General features: G+C 43.6%; 1 long non-coding RNA gene across 3 annotated transcripts in view; it reads right to left on the reverse strand.

Annotated features, from left to right (window-relative positions):
- Positions 1–9,944: 9,944 nt before the first annotated feature.
- LOC132405993 (uncharacterized) overlaps positions 9,945–14,045 on the reverse strand; it is a 41,266-nt gene continuing 37,165 nt past the window's right edge. For 2 of the 3 annotated variants that reach the window (XR_009516023.1, XR_009516025.1), the window contains one exon: positions 9,945–10,351. This is a non-coding gene — a long non-coding RNA (uncharacterized LOC132405993). Of the gene's footprint in view, positions 10,352–12,276; positions 12,443–14,045 lie in introns of all 3 variants that reach the window. The other variant, XR_009516024.1, reaches the window with a different exon arrangement.

The following is a 14,045-nucleotide window of genomic DNA, read 5'->3' on the forward strand; positions in this document are numbered from 1 at the left end:
GGATGTCCCTCCTAATACAAGGCATTTTAATTAATCTGAGTGTTTTAATATTTTTTTTAACTCCAGCAGAAAACTTATGTCCGTAGGCCTCTGTTGCTTCAATGGTCGACATGTTACGCATTAGGAGATGCTCTTCTGCACACCACTATTGTAACGTGGGGTCACCTTCCTGTCAGCTTGAACCAGTCTAGCCATTCTCCTCTGGCCTCTCTCATTAATAAGGCGTTTTCACCCACAGGACTGCTGCTTCCTGGATTTTTTTGTTTGTTTTCTGCACCATTCTTGGTAAACTCTACAGCAGGGGTTCCCAATCTTTATTTTGTGCCATAGATCAATACCATTAGGCATGGGGACCTTGAGTCCCAGGTTAGGAGCCCCTGTCTAGAGACTGTTGTGCATGAAAGTCCCAGGAGATCAGCAGTTTCTGAAATACTCAAACCACCCTTTCTGACACCAACAATCATTCCACTGTCAAAGTCACTTAGATCACATTACGTCCCCATTCAGATGTTTGGTCTGAACAACAGCTGGATCTCTTGACCCTGTCTGCATGCTTTAAGGCATTGAGTTGTTGCCACATGATTGGCTGATCAGATATTTGCATTGACGAGCAGGTGTGGAGGTGTAGTAACAAAGTGGACGCAGTGTAAAGTGGGCATAAGCTTAACATTACTAACATCATTAGCATCCATCATATGGTACAGAATTAGGCTCTTCGGCCCAACTGGTCCATGCTAACCACAAGATCCTCCTTGCTAGTCCCAGTTGCCCGAGTTCAGCCCATAATCCTTCAGGCCTCTTCCCCTCCATGTACCAATTCAAGTTGCAATTGTACCTACCTGAACCACATGCTCTGACAGCTCATTCCAGGTACTCACTACCCTCTGTGTGCTACCCACTCGGGTCTCCTGCAATTCTTTTCCCTCTTATCCTGTAACTGCATCCTCAAGATTTCGACTACAGAAAAGACTATGACTGTCCACCTCATCCATACACCCTTTTGTAACCTTCCATGAGTTCAGCCCTCAATTTCCCGTGCTCTAAAGAGTAAAGATCCAACCTAACTTGGGCTCTCTCTTCCAAGCAGCATCTTTGAAAATATCTTCTGCACCCTCTCCAACTGGAGCAATGTCTTCCTTTCCTATAACGGGGAGACCAAAACTGTGCACATAATTTTGTGCGGCACTGTCATGCTATGCTTTACTGTCCGGCAATCAACAATCAGAGTTCAATTCCCACCACTGTCTGTTAATCTGTATGTTTTCCCCATGTCCATGTGGGTTTCCTCCAGGTGCTCTGGTTTCCTCCCTCATTCCAATGACATATGGATAAGGGTTAGTGAGTTGTGGCCATTGCTATGCTGGTGCTGGAAGCCTTGGCACGTCCTTGGATAGTGTTACTTGTTGATGCAAACGATGCCTTTCACTGTATGTTTCAATGTGCATGTGATAAATAAAGTCTCTCTCCTCCAGGTGCTCCGGTTTCTTCCTACAGTCCAAAGACATACTAGTCGGTAGGTTAATTGGTCTTTGTAAATTGTCGCAGGATTTGGCTAGGATTAAATCGGGAGAATGTTGGGTGGTGCAGCTTGAAGGGCTGGAAGAGGCTATTCTACGCTGTATCTCAGTAAATAAGTAAGTGCAGTTTCTCATTTATATAAGTTACTAATTTACGTTTGTAATTTGCAAATAAACTCCAAACTGTCTTCACTCTGCAAAGCTTCTGTGGTCCTGATTGTACTTTTGGGAATGTTATCAAGTTCTGTTGCCCCAGCGTAATTCGATCCTTGTTCCTTTGTTACTGTGTGTTTTCGCTGCTGTGGGTGCACGAGTCGCTATAATTAGAGAACAATCGACCTCAAAGCAGCTCCAGCCAACACTGACCTTTACTGAATAGCATCTGCCAGCTCTTGTTGAGCTTGTGGCAGCAGAATAGTTTACCTGTGTTGCCTGTGAGAGAGGAGAAACTGGGTCACCACCCGTTAAACGGTAAGCAGCCTAGCGGTTAGTGTAACACGATCACAGCGCTAGTTACCCGGATTCAATCTCACCGCTGTTTGAAAGGAGTTGGTACATTCTCCCTGTTACTGCATGGGCTTCCTCCGGATGCTCCCAGATTCCAAAGACAAAGGTAAGGATAAGAAAGTTGTGGTCATGCTACTTTGACTCCAGAAGCAAGTAGGATAACGCTGGCAGGACACACAGCACAGCCTCAGAGTGTTGATCATTGACGCAAAGCAACGCATTTCACTGTATGTTTCGATTTTTAAACTTTCTGGATCAGAAAAAGCTGCACCTTCATTCAGAACACCTTCAAAAGGTGATGCCTCAAAAAGATGGCATTCATCATTAAGATCATAAGAGATAGGAGCAGAATTAGGCCATTCAGCCCATTCATTCTGCTCCACCATTTCATCATGGTTGACCCATTCTCCTACCTTCTCCCTGTAAATGAGATCTTAAGCGATCCCATCACCCAGATCATGCCTTTTCCCCATGGCTGCCACCAAAGATGAGGAACAGAACCCCGAAGACACACACTGAACATTTCAGGATCAGCTGCTGCCCCTCCACCATGAACACTACCTCACTGTTTTTTTGCTCTCTTTTGACCCTGCTTACTTAATTTAATTTATACAGTGTATGATACATATTTCACATTGTAATCTGTAGTTCTTAATATGGTGTATTGCAATGTACTGCTGCACCAAACAACAAATTTCATGACTTATGTCAGTGATATTAAAGCTGATTCTGGTACATGCAACAAATAAATCTTTAATCTTCAATCCCCACAGGAAAAGGAAGTGCTGGTTGAGTGGTGATGGAAAAGGGAGCACAATACAGGAAGAAGATGTGGGATCAAACTCCAGAAGAAAGGGAAAGGCGGAAAGTGCCCAAATGAATCTACCCGGGCATTCACTAACATCACTCACTAAGCCATCATGCTAAGCAGGAGAACTTCAGAATAAAGAAAGGGAAATTGCAATCAGGACTCTAACCATTGACTTAGGAGCCCTTTTGACCCAGTGAGCCTGCTCCGCCATTCCATCACGGCTGATTTATTATCAGAATCAGAATCAAATTTAATATCACTGGCACATGTCATGAAATTTGTTTTGTGATAGAAGTATATTAGAATACATAATAATATTTTAAACTATAAATTGCAGTAAGTAGTACTGTATATATTAAAATTAAATTAAATAAGCAGGGAAAAAAGAGAGCAAAAATAAGTGAGGTAGAGTTCATGGATTCATTGTCCATTCAGAAATCAGATGGTGGAGGGGAAGAAGCTGTTCCTAAATCACCTGTGTGTGAATTCATGCTCCTGACGGCAGCACTGAGAAGAGGGTACATCCTGAGTGATTGGGGTCCTTAATGATGGATGCCACCTTTTGAAGGATCCGGGATATTGGGGATGTATTTCATTGTTTCATTATTTCAATGTATGTGTGACAAATAAAGCTATTATCTCTTTCAGTACTCCAGCTGCAGTCTCATGTTCAGTACAATAACGAATTTAAGTATGTAACTTGCAAATCAACTCCTAACTGTCTTCACTCTGCAAAGCTTCTGTGGTCCTGAGTGTATTTTTTGGGAAACCTACCCGACTATGATGTTATCGATTTCTGCTGCCCCAGCGTAATTCAATCCTTGTTCCTTTGTTCCTGTGTGTTTTTTGCTGCTGTGGGTGCACGAGTTGCTATAATTGGAGAACAATCGACCTCAAAGCAGTTCAAAATGCTCAAAGTTCAAAGTCAATCTATTATCAAAGTACATGTACATGGTCATGTACAAACCTAAGATTAATTTACTTACGGGTAATCCCAGTAAGTACAACAAACGTTAACAGGACCAGTGAAAGACCGCACCCAACAGGACAGAAGGCAGCCAATGGTCCCTGTGACCAAAAGACAACAAACTGTGCAAGTACAGTGCAAAAAAATTTAACTATAATTATCAAGAACATGAGAAGAACAGTCTTTAAAAGCGAGTCCATTGAATTAGGCAAGAGTTCAGTGATAGGGCAAGTGAAGTTGAGTGAAGTTATCTCCTCTGATTCAAGAGTCTAATGGTTGAGGGGTAGTAAGTGTTCCTGAACCTGGTGGCATGGGTCCTGACACCCCGGGAGCTTCTTCCCGATGGCAGCAGTGAGAAAACAGCATCCCCAGGGTGGTGGGGCTCTTGATGATGGACTGCTTTCCTGCAATAGTACTCTGTACAGATGTGCTCAACGTTGGGAAGGAGTTCACCATGATGAACTGGGTGCAGAGGCTCCTGTGTCTTCTTCCTGATGGCCGCCTCGAGAAGAGAGTATGCGGTGGAGAATGAGGAGAAAAAACTGAAATCCCAGCTTCAGCGAGCACTGACCTTCACTGAATAGCATCTAACAATTCTTGTTGAGTTTGTGGCAGCAGAATAGTTTACCTGTGTTGCCTGCGAGAGAGGGGAAACTGTCACCACCCGTTAAACGGTAGGATAGTGGTTAGTGCAATGCTATTACAACACCAGTGATCCAGCTTCAGTTCCGTCACTGTCTGTGAAGAGTTTGTGCATTCTCCTGTAACTGCGTGGGTTTCCTCCAGGTGCTCCTACGTTCCAGCCTTCAAGAGGACCACAACCTTGTTGTGGTTTGGAGGCTTGCATGCCTCAATGACCCAAAGAGCTTTGTTGGCTGGAGTCAGGACCTTAAGCTTTGGCTCTTGGTAGGGTCACCCATGCCAAACAGGTCAAAGGGTAGAGGACAGACTAAGAGTGGTCCACCAGTCCTCCAATCAGCTCAGGGCTGACCACCCTGACTGGTAAGACAAAACCGTTATGGAAACAGTAATAAAGAATCCTTCTACATCTGAGTGTGACAGTATTCCTGAGCCTCCTCCCAGGACTCACACGAGTGAAGGTAGTGAAAACTGAGAGGAAGCTACTGACATGATGAAGAAAGCCCTGAACACCACCAGAGATGGAGGATCTTTATTGCTGCCCATTATGCCAGAGGCATAATGGGCAGTAACTAAGTAAGTCCCGCATTCCAAAGATGTATGGTCAGGGTTAGTAAGTTGCGGGCAGGCTATGCTGGCACCAGAAGCAAGGTGACATTTGGGGCTGCCCCCAGTGCGTCCTCACGTCAACGACCTGTGTCGGTCGTTGATGAAAAAACTATGCACTTCACTGTATGTTTCGATGTTCCAATGTACATGTGACACATACGGCTAATCTTTAACCTTTGAACCCCACAGGGAAAGGAAGTGTTGGCTGAGTTGTGGTGGTAAAGGGAGCACCATATGGGAAGTAGAAGTGGGATCAAACACCAAAAGAAAAGAAACACAGAAACATAGGAAACCTACAGCACAATACAGGCCCTTCAGCCCACAAAGCTGTGCCAAACATGTACTTACTTAGAAATTACCTAAGGTTACCCATAGCTCTCTATTTTTCTAAGCTCCATGTCGCTACCCAGGAGTCCCTTAAAAGACCCTCTTGCATGTGCCTCCACCACCATCGCCGGCAGCCCATTCTACGCACTTACCATTCTCTGTGTAAAAAATTTACCCCTGACATTTTCTCTGTACCTACTTCCAAGCACCTTAAAACTCTGCCCTCTCCTATAAAGCCATTTCAGCCCTGGGGAAAAACCTCTGACTATCCTCACGATCAATGCCCCTTATCATCTTATACACACATCTTATATAAAGGCAGGAAGCATCCAATTAAATCCACCTAACATTAATTAATATCGCTCACTAAACCATTGTGCTAAGCATGAGAATTTCAGAACAAAGGCAGGAAAATTACAATTAGGACTCTTAAGTTTTAATTTAGCTTAGTAAACACAAATTCTGCAGATAAGACATACTGATAAGACAGATAAGTTAGCCCCTCTACTTCCTCAGGCGACTGCAGGGATTCAGTGTGTTGCCAATAACAATCAGAATCAGGTTTATTATCACCGGCATGTGGCGCGAAATTTGTTAACTCAGCAGCAGCAATTCAATGCAATACATAATGTAGCAGAGAGAAAAAATAATAAATAAAATAAAACATAATAAAAAATAAACAATTAAATCAATTGCGCATATTGAATAGATCTTTAAAAATGTGTAAAAACAGAAATACTGTATATTAAAACGAAGTGAGGTAGTGTCCAAAGCTTCGATGTCCATTTAGGAATTGGATGGCAGAGGGGAAGAAGGTGTTCCTGAATCGCTGAGTGTGTGCCTTCAGGCTAACTTCGTTAGGTGTGTGGTGAAAAGGGTTTTGGCCCGAAACGTCGTCACTACCTCCTCCCATAGATGCTGTCTGGCCTGCTGAGTTCTGCCAGCATTTTGTGTTTTTATTTATTTCCAGCATCTGCAGATTCACTGGCGTTGCTGGTGAAAAATGAGCTGACTGGATGCATTACAGCCTGGTATGGAAACATCAGTGCCTTTGATGGAAAATCCTGTAAAAGTGGATTCGGCCCAGTATTTCACAGGTAAAGCTCTCCCAACCATCGAGAACATCTACATTGAAACGTTGCTGTAGAAAAGCAGCATCCATCGTCAAAGATCCTCACCATTAGGTAGGTGCTGCCATTAGGTAGAAGGCACAGGACTCGCACCACCAGGTTCAAGAACAGTTACTACCCTCTACCATCAGGCTCTTAGACAAAAGGGATATAACTACACTCATTTTACTTCTGGTGTTCCCACAACTGATGATCTCACTTTAAGGACTCTTTATCTTGTTATTTCAAGCTCTAATTATTTATGGCTATTTATTTATATTTACACTTGCACAATTTGCTGTTCACTGATCCTGTTTACAGTTACTGTTCTATAGATTGGTTAAGTACGCCCGCAGGAAAAACAATCTCCAGGTTTGATGTGGCGACATGTAGCTACTCTGATAATAAATTTATTTTGAACTTTGAATAGGAGCAGAATTAGGTCATTCAGCCCATCGAGTTTGCTCCTCCATTCTGTTATGGCTGCTTTATTATCCCTTTCAACCCTGTTCTCCTGCCTTGTCCATGTAATCTTCGATGCCCGATCTACTCAAGAACCTATCAATCTCCACTTTAAATATACCAATGACTTGGCCTCCAAAACTGTCTGTACAATGAATTCCAAAGATGCCTGGAAATCCAAAAGCAACACACACAAAACACTGGAGGAACTCAGCAGGCCAGGCATATCTATGGAAGGAAATAGACAGTCAACGCTTTAAGCCGAGACCCTTCACCTGATCTGTTATCAGAGTTGCAGAGTCCAAATGAAGGGTCCCAATATGAAACGTTGACTGTTCATTTCCCTCCATAGCTGTTGGGGCCTGAGGCGAGGGATGGGCTGGTTCAAGGTTCAAGATTCCAGATTAATTTATTATCAAAGAATGTGCAAATTATTCAACCTTGAGATTTGCTTGCTCACAGGTAGCCACAAAGCAAGAAACCTGAATGAATCCAATTAAAGAATAAATATAAAAATAAAAGACCAAGGCCTGGTCTGCAAAAGAAAGAAGATAAAGATACAACTTAGTGAACAACAACAGCATTCCGAACCAAAAGTAGATCCTCAGATCCGGGGCAGTCCTCATACACTAAAAGCCATGGAGATGACCATTGCAAAGAACAAGCAAAATCAGCTCTTGTCCCCACCAACATCCTGTCTTACCAGTTTCTCTGGACCGGCGTTTAAATTGGTCCAACAACAGAACAGTGAAAGGCTCTGTAGCCCTGGAGAGAGGACGGAAGATCACAAAGAACAAGCAAAATCAGTTCTCACCTCTGATTTGGCCCAGCATTTAAATCGTACCTCACACTTGGACCCGGCTGCAGTGAAGGACTAGGGATCTGGACCATGCCACTCCGGGCCTAGTTTCTATCCTCCAACCCAAAGCTGCCCTCAAGCTCTTCAAATCAGCTCAGTGCTCAGAGTGATCCAACCTCACACCTGGGCCAGTTGTATGGGCACCAAATTTTCTCTGCCCCGAGGGATTTCTCCTCTCAGTGCCCAGATGGATTCAACTTCACACCCACGCCTGTTGAATAAGCGTTTGAACTTCTCAAGCAGGGCCCCAGCCTCATGGTGCCCAGAGTAATCCAACCTTGCTCCTGGGGCAGATGGATCGGCATCGAAACTCCAACCGCACCGAATCTTCAACACACCACCTCAGTTCGTCCCCAGAACTCACCTCGCCATCACATCACTGTTTGCGGTGATAATTTAACACAATTTGTCTATGAAAAGGTATTTTTAGTTATGTTTTTCATTGTATTTCTTATTTTTTGGGCCATCAGAAGTTGTCGGACACATTCAGTAGCACCATCTTAACCAGGAGATCATTGCTTTGCGATGTTTACTCGGCTCTGCACTGAACTCTCTTTGTGGACTGCAGTTCAGAACGCTAATTGCTAATGCTTATTGTTTTTTTCTCTCTGCTCGTTGGGTGTTTGATGGCCTTTTTTTAATGGGTTCTTTTGGGTTTCTTTGTTTTGTGGCTGCCTGTTAGGAGACGAATCCCAAGGTTGTGAAAGTATACATACTTTGATAATAAATGAACTTGGAACTTTAGAATCTGTCTGACCTGCCGAGTTCCTCCGGTACTTTGTGTGCACGTTGCTCAGTTTTTGTGTGGTTTTGCAAGTGAGAAGCATTGTCTGCTGCCCTCTAGTGAACTAAATCATGGCAGGTCCTCGCTGTACAGGAAATCAATTCCAACTGCAGTAGCGTGGTTGCCAAAGCTTCACATCTCTGAGCTCTGAGCTCTTGGTGATATATTGTGATTTCCATGGGAGTCCTGTGCTGGAGACCATCACCAATCTGCAATGTCAATTAGCAATAGATTTAGATTGACTTATTCAAGATTCAAGATTGTTTAATGTCATTTCCAGTAAAGGAGAACAAAATAATTGTTACTCCAGATCCAATGCAGCACAAAAACAAAACACAAAAGATAAAGGGCACAATAATAATAATTTAGGGCGGCACAATAATGTAGTGGCTCTCACAATAGTTCATAGTACCAAGGACGCAGGTTCAATTCTCACCGCTGCCTGTAAGGAGTTTGTACATTCTCCCTGTGACCACATGGGTTTCCTCCAGATGCTCCAGTTTCCTCCCACAGTCCAAAGACACATCAGCTGGTAGGTTAATTGAGCATTGTAAATTGTCCCATGATTAGGATTAAATCAGGATCTCCCAGTGGCCACGCATTTTAATTCCACGTCCCATTCCCATTCTGATATGTCTATCCATGGCTTCCTCTACTGTCAAGATGAAGCCATGCCCAGGTTGGAGGAACAACACCTTATATACTGGCTGGGTAGCCTCCAACCTGATGGCATGAACATTGACTTCTCTAACTTCCGTTAATGCCCCTCCTCCCCTTCTTACCCCGTCCCTGACACATTTAGTTTTTTTTCTCTCTGCCCATCACTCTGCCTGTTCTCCATCTCCCTCTGGTGCTCCCCTCCCCCTTTCTTTCTCCCTAGGCCTCCCGTCCCATGATCCTTTCCCTTCTCTAGCTCTGTATCCCTTTAGCCAATCACCTTTCCAGCTCTTAGCTTCATCCCACCCCCTCCGGTCTTCTCCTATCATTTCGCATTTCCCCCTCCCCGCACTACTTTCAAATCTCTTAGTATCTTTCCTTTCAGTTAGTCCTGACGAAGGGTCTCAGCCCGAAACATCAACAGTGCTTCTCCTATAGATGCTGCCTGGCCTGCTGTGTTCCACCAGCATTTTGTGTGTGTTGATTAAATCAGGGTGTTGTTTGGCTGTGGGGCTCAAAAGGATGTAAGGGCCTGTTCCGCATTGTATCTCAATAAATAAATAATGAGTGATATACAATAAATACCAACACATAAGTTGGCTTATATACATCGATCGATTGTATGTCCAAAAAGTGACACCAGGTACAGCAATCTCTGTCCATAAAGTAACTCTGACGAAAAATGATAAAGTAGTGGTGGTGGAGGGTGTGGAGGGGTGGGTTAATGGGTGGAGGTGTTGATCAGCCTCACTACTTGGGGAAAGTAACTATTCTTGAGTCTGGTGTGTCCTGGTGTGGATGCTTTATAATCACCTCATGATAGGTGCCAATCACCTTTCTGGCTCTCAGCTTCACCCCACCCCCTTCGGTCTTCTCCTATCATTCTCCAACTTTCAAATCTCTTACTATCTTTCCTGTCAGTTAGTCCTGACGAAGGGTCTCGGCCCAAAACGTCGACAGCGCTTCTTCCTATTGATGCTGCCTGGCCTGCTGCATTCCACCAGCATTTTTTGTGTGCGTTGCTTGAATTTCCAGCATCTGCAGATTTCCTCGTGTTTGCTTTTGCAGGGTGGGATGTCTGCAGTATAATGTAATCAGTTTTTCTAAAAGGAAACAAAATAATAAAAAGAGTGTTGCTTATTCACTAAGAAGTGAACATGAAATGTGAACGACGATTGATGTTACCATCCTGTTCAAGACTTAAGCTGGAAATTTTCTACCAAAGAAGAGTCTTACTTAATTGAACTACAGTTTTATCCTAAAGTAGCCAGCAGGGGGCTGTCTTTACAATACTGTATATGATTCACAAACAGGGTGGTAGCATTAAGTTAATGGGGCTGACTTCCGAAATTCTGGACGATTTATCCTGAGACCCACCAAAGAAGCTAGGGATTTATATTGAAATCATTAAATGAAGTCGGAACTTCAAAAGAAGCCAGATACTGTATTGATGAGGATGAATGGTTCTTCACCATTATAATTTTGTGCCATGTTGAATGACGTGGGTGACTGTGGGTCTTTCCATGCCCATGATTGTTCTTGGCAAATTTTTCTACAGAAGTGGTTTGCCATTGCTTTCTTCTGTGCGGGTGACCCCCGGCCATTATCAATACTCTTCAGAAGTTGTCTGCCTGACATCAGTGTATGCTGATCGGGGTCTAAGCAGGTGCTATGCCTTGTCCAAAGGTAACATGCAGGCTAGCAGAGAGAAGGAGCACCTTACACCTCCTTTGTTAGAGATGTATCTCCATCCTGCCACTCACAAACAGTTATCTGATGTAAATTTGTTATAAAGATGTGCATGGTTCATAAATGTCTTTAAGAGAAAGCGTACTGTCCTTACCCAATCCAGCCTATATGTGACTGCAGCCTTACCACTCTAAATGTTACCTTAGCTCAGAGGCCATTAGAAGCAGCAAACAAAATAGTGGAGGAAATCCCCTGGTCAGTCAGCATCTGTGGAGGCGGAGGGTTGGTTGATGCTTCAGGTGCAAAATATTGCACAGATATATTTACCGGCTTTACAAAGCTTTACTTTTCTTCTCAAGTTCCAACTTAAACTATTTGTATATTGTGCAATGCAAATTGGCCAGATACCAGTGCGAACAGGCAGCATTTTAATAAGCAGGGAGGTACGGTACCACTTAGTGCAATCCTTCACAGTGCCAGCAATCAGGGTTCAACTCCCACTGCTGAATGTAAGGAGTTTGTACAACCACCCTGTAACTTGCAAGGGATTCCTCCAAGTGTCACAAATCCCACCTTCTGAAGATGCACAGTTAGGGTTACTGAGTTGTGGGCATCCTATGCCGACACTGGAAGCCTAGCAACACCTGCAGCCCACCCAGCACAGTACAAACGCTGCAATTGATGTACATGTGACAAATAAAGATAATTGTTCTTCTTTAAATCTTTGTTTTAAAGAATATTCACTGATATATTTCAGAATCAGAAACAGGTTTTTTTTTATCACTGACGTATGTCGTGGAACTTGTTTTGTGGCAGCAGTACAGTGCAGTACATAAAAGTTACTATGTTAAATAGGAAAATGAGTACAAAGAGAGCAAAATAGTGAGGTAGTGTTCACTGGCTCATGAACCATTCAGAAATCTGTTGGCAGAGGGGAAGAATCTGTTCCTAAAATGTTGAGTGTGTCTTCACACTCCTGACCTCCTCCCTGATGGTAGTAATGAGAACAGGGCATGTCCTGGGTGATGAGGGTCCTCAGTGGTGGATGCTGCCTTCTTGAAGCACTGTCTGTTAAAGATGTCCTCGATGATGTGCCCATGATGGGTAGTTCTTGCACTCTTACATCCTTGCTTTTATATTTTATTCCTCCTGAAATGAATGGTAACAGTGCATTTGCCTTCCTTACTACAGTTTAAGCTTTCTTCTGAAGACTCCTGTTCCACAATTCTTTTTACTCCCTGCCGAATCTTACCAGTTGCGGAATCAGTGTGACCTCGTTTACGGATAAAAATAATTATTTTTAGTAGAGAAAAGTGGAAGATAAATGGAAGAAACTTACCACTCCCTACAGCCTTGAATTCAATTTTTTTCAAGGTCTGTTGAGTATGCACAAAGTTTTGCAAACTGTTGTAAGGGAACTGTGCCAGCCTTTTTAATTTCTATCTCCTTTCCCATTCTGATATGTTGGTCCATGGTCCCCTCTTTTGCCACGATGAGGCCACTGTCTGGGTAGAGGAGCAACATGTCATATTTCATCCAGGAAGCCTTCAAACTAATGGGCATGAACATTGATTTCACCTTCCAGTAAAAATTGCTTTCCCTCCCCCTTCTCTCTTCTATTCCCCACTCTGGCCTTTTACCTCATCTCCTCACCTGCCTATCACCTCCCCCGTTACCCCTCCTCCTTCCCTTTCTCCTGTGGTCCACTCTCCTCTCCTATCAGATTCCTTCTTCTCCAGCCCTTTTTCTTACCCACCTACCTGGCTTCACCTGTCACCTGCTAGCTCCCCCTCACCTCCTTCCCTTCCCCCCATCTTTTTATTCTGGCATCTTCCCTCTTCCTTTTCAGTCCTGAAGAAGGGTCTCAGCCTGAAATGTTGACTGTTCATTCATTTGCATAGATGCTGCCTGGCCTGCTGAGATCCTCCTGCATTTCGAGTGTGTTATTGCTGAGGTGTAACACGCAGTATTGATCTTTACAGAACAGTACAGGCCCTTTGGCCCACAATGTTGTGCCAACCTTCTAACCTACTCTAAGATCAATCACACAGCACTAACCTGATGCTTCACCGTCGGTAGAGTGCTTCAGATTTTTGGTTCATAACAGCAAAAGGCCGCATCACCAGTTCTAATATGCTTGGCTCGAGGAACAGCCAGCAAGCCAGAACTCGAAGATCTAAGATTATGATTAGGGATGTAAGGGGATAGAAACTCCAAAATATACAGAGGAGCTGGGTTATTCAGATCCTTATATATTTTAAGATTGATCCTAATGGACACGGGCAGCCAGTGTAATATAATACCAAAACTGGTGAAATGTGCTCAGATTTTCCTTTTTTGGTTGAGATTCTTGCTGCTGCATTTTGAAGAAGCTGCAGCCAATTTATCTTTCAGAGGCGATCTTGAAAAGAATGCTTTGCAGTAGTCTCATTCGTTTGTGCCGTGTCGTATGAGTTGGCAATCATGGTCTTTCCATGACCATGATTGTTCTTGGCAATTTTTTCAACACTAGTGGCTTGCCATTGCCTTCTTCTGGGTACAGTAGTCTAATTGGCTAAAAACAAAACTGTGTACCATTTTCTCAGCATCTTGAGATGTTATAAGAAATTGAACTCTTGCCATGTTCCTTAAATGAAGGAATGCACTCTTAATACTAGATTATACTGTCAAATTAACAGCATATTGTCATTAATTATCAGAAACTCAACCTTAACTTTGTGGAGTTTGCAAGTTCTTTCCTCAGCTTTGTTGGTTTCCCCAAGGATGCTCCTGTTACCTTTAGCATTCCAACACCACACTGGTAAGCTGATTGGCTGCGTCTTAGTTAAGGCAAGTGGAAGCAGAGTCAAAGGGGAGTTGTGGGCATCTGAGAGAGAATGCCAGGGAGGCTACAGGGATACAAGGAGTGGGGAATGGTACTGTTGGTAACTAGAGTAGACCCAATGAGTTGAACAACCTCCTGTAAGAAAGTACATGCTGGCTGGTGGTGCAGTGGCATCAGCACCGGTCTACAAAGGGAATGTCCCTATTTCGAATCCGGCCGTTCCCTTGCACGCATTGCACATGTTGGGTTGTGTGTTGAGCTAGCAACCTAGCCTCGTGAAAAAC

Source organism: Hypanus sabinus, chromosome 16 (assembly GCF_030144855.1).
Source record: "Hypanus sabinus isolate sHypSab1 chromosome 16, sHypSab1.hap1, whole genome shotgun sequence".
NCBI lineage: Eukaryota > Metazoa > Chordata > Chondrichthyes > Myliobatiformes > Dasyatidae > Hypanus > Hypanus sabinus.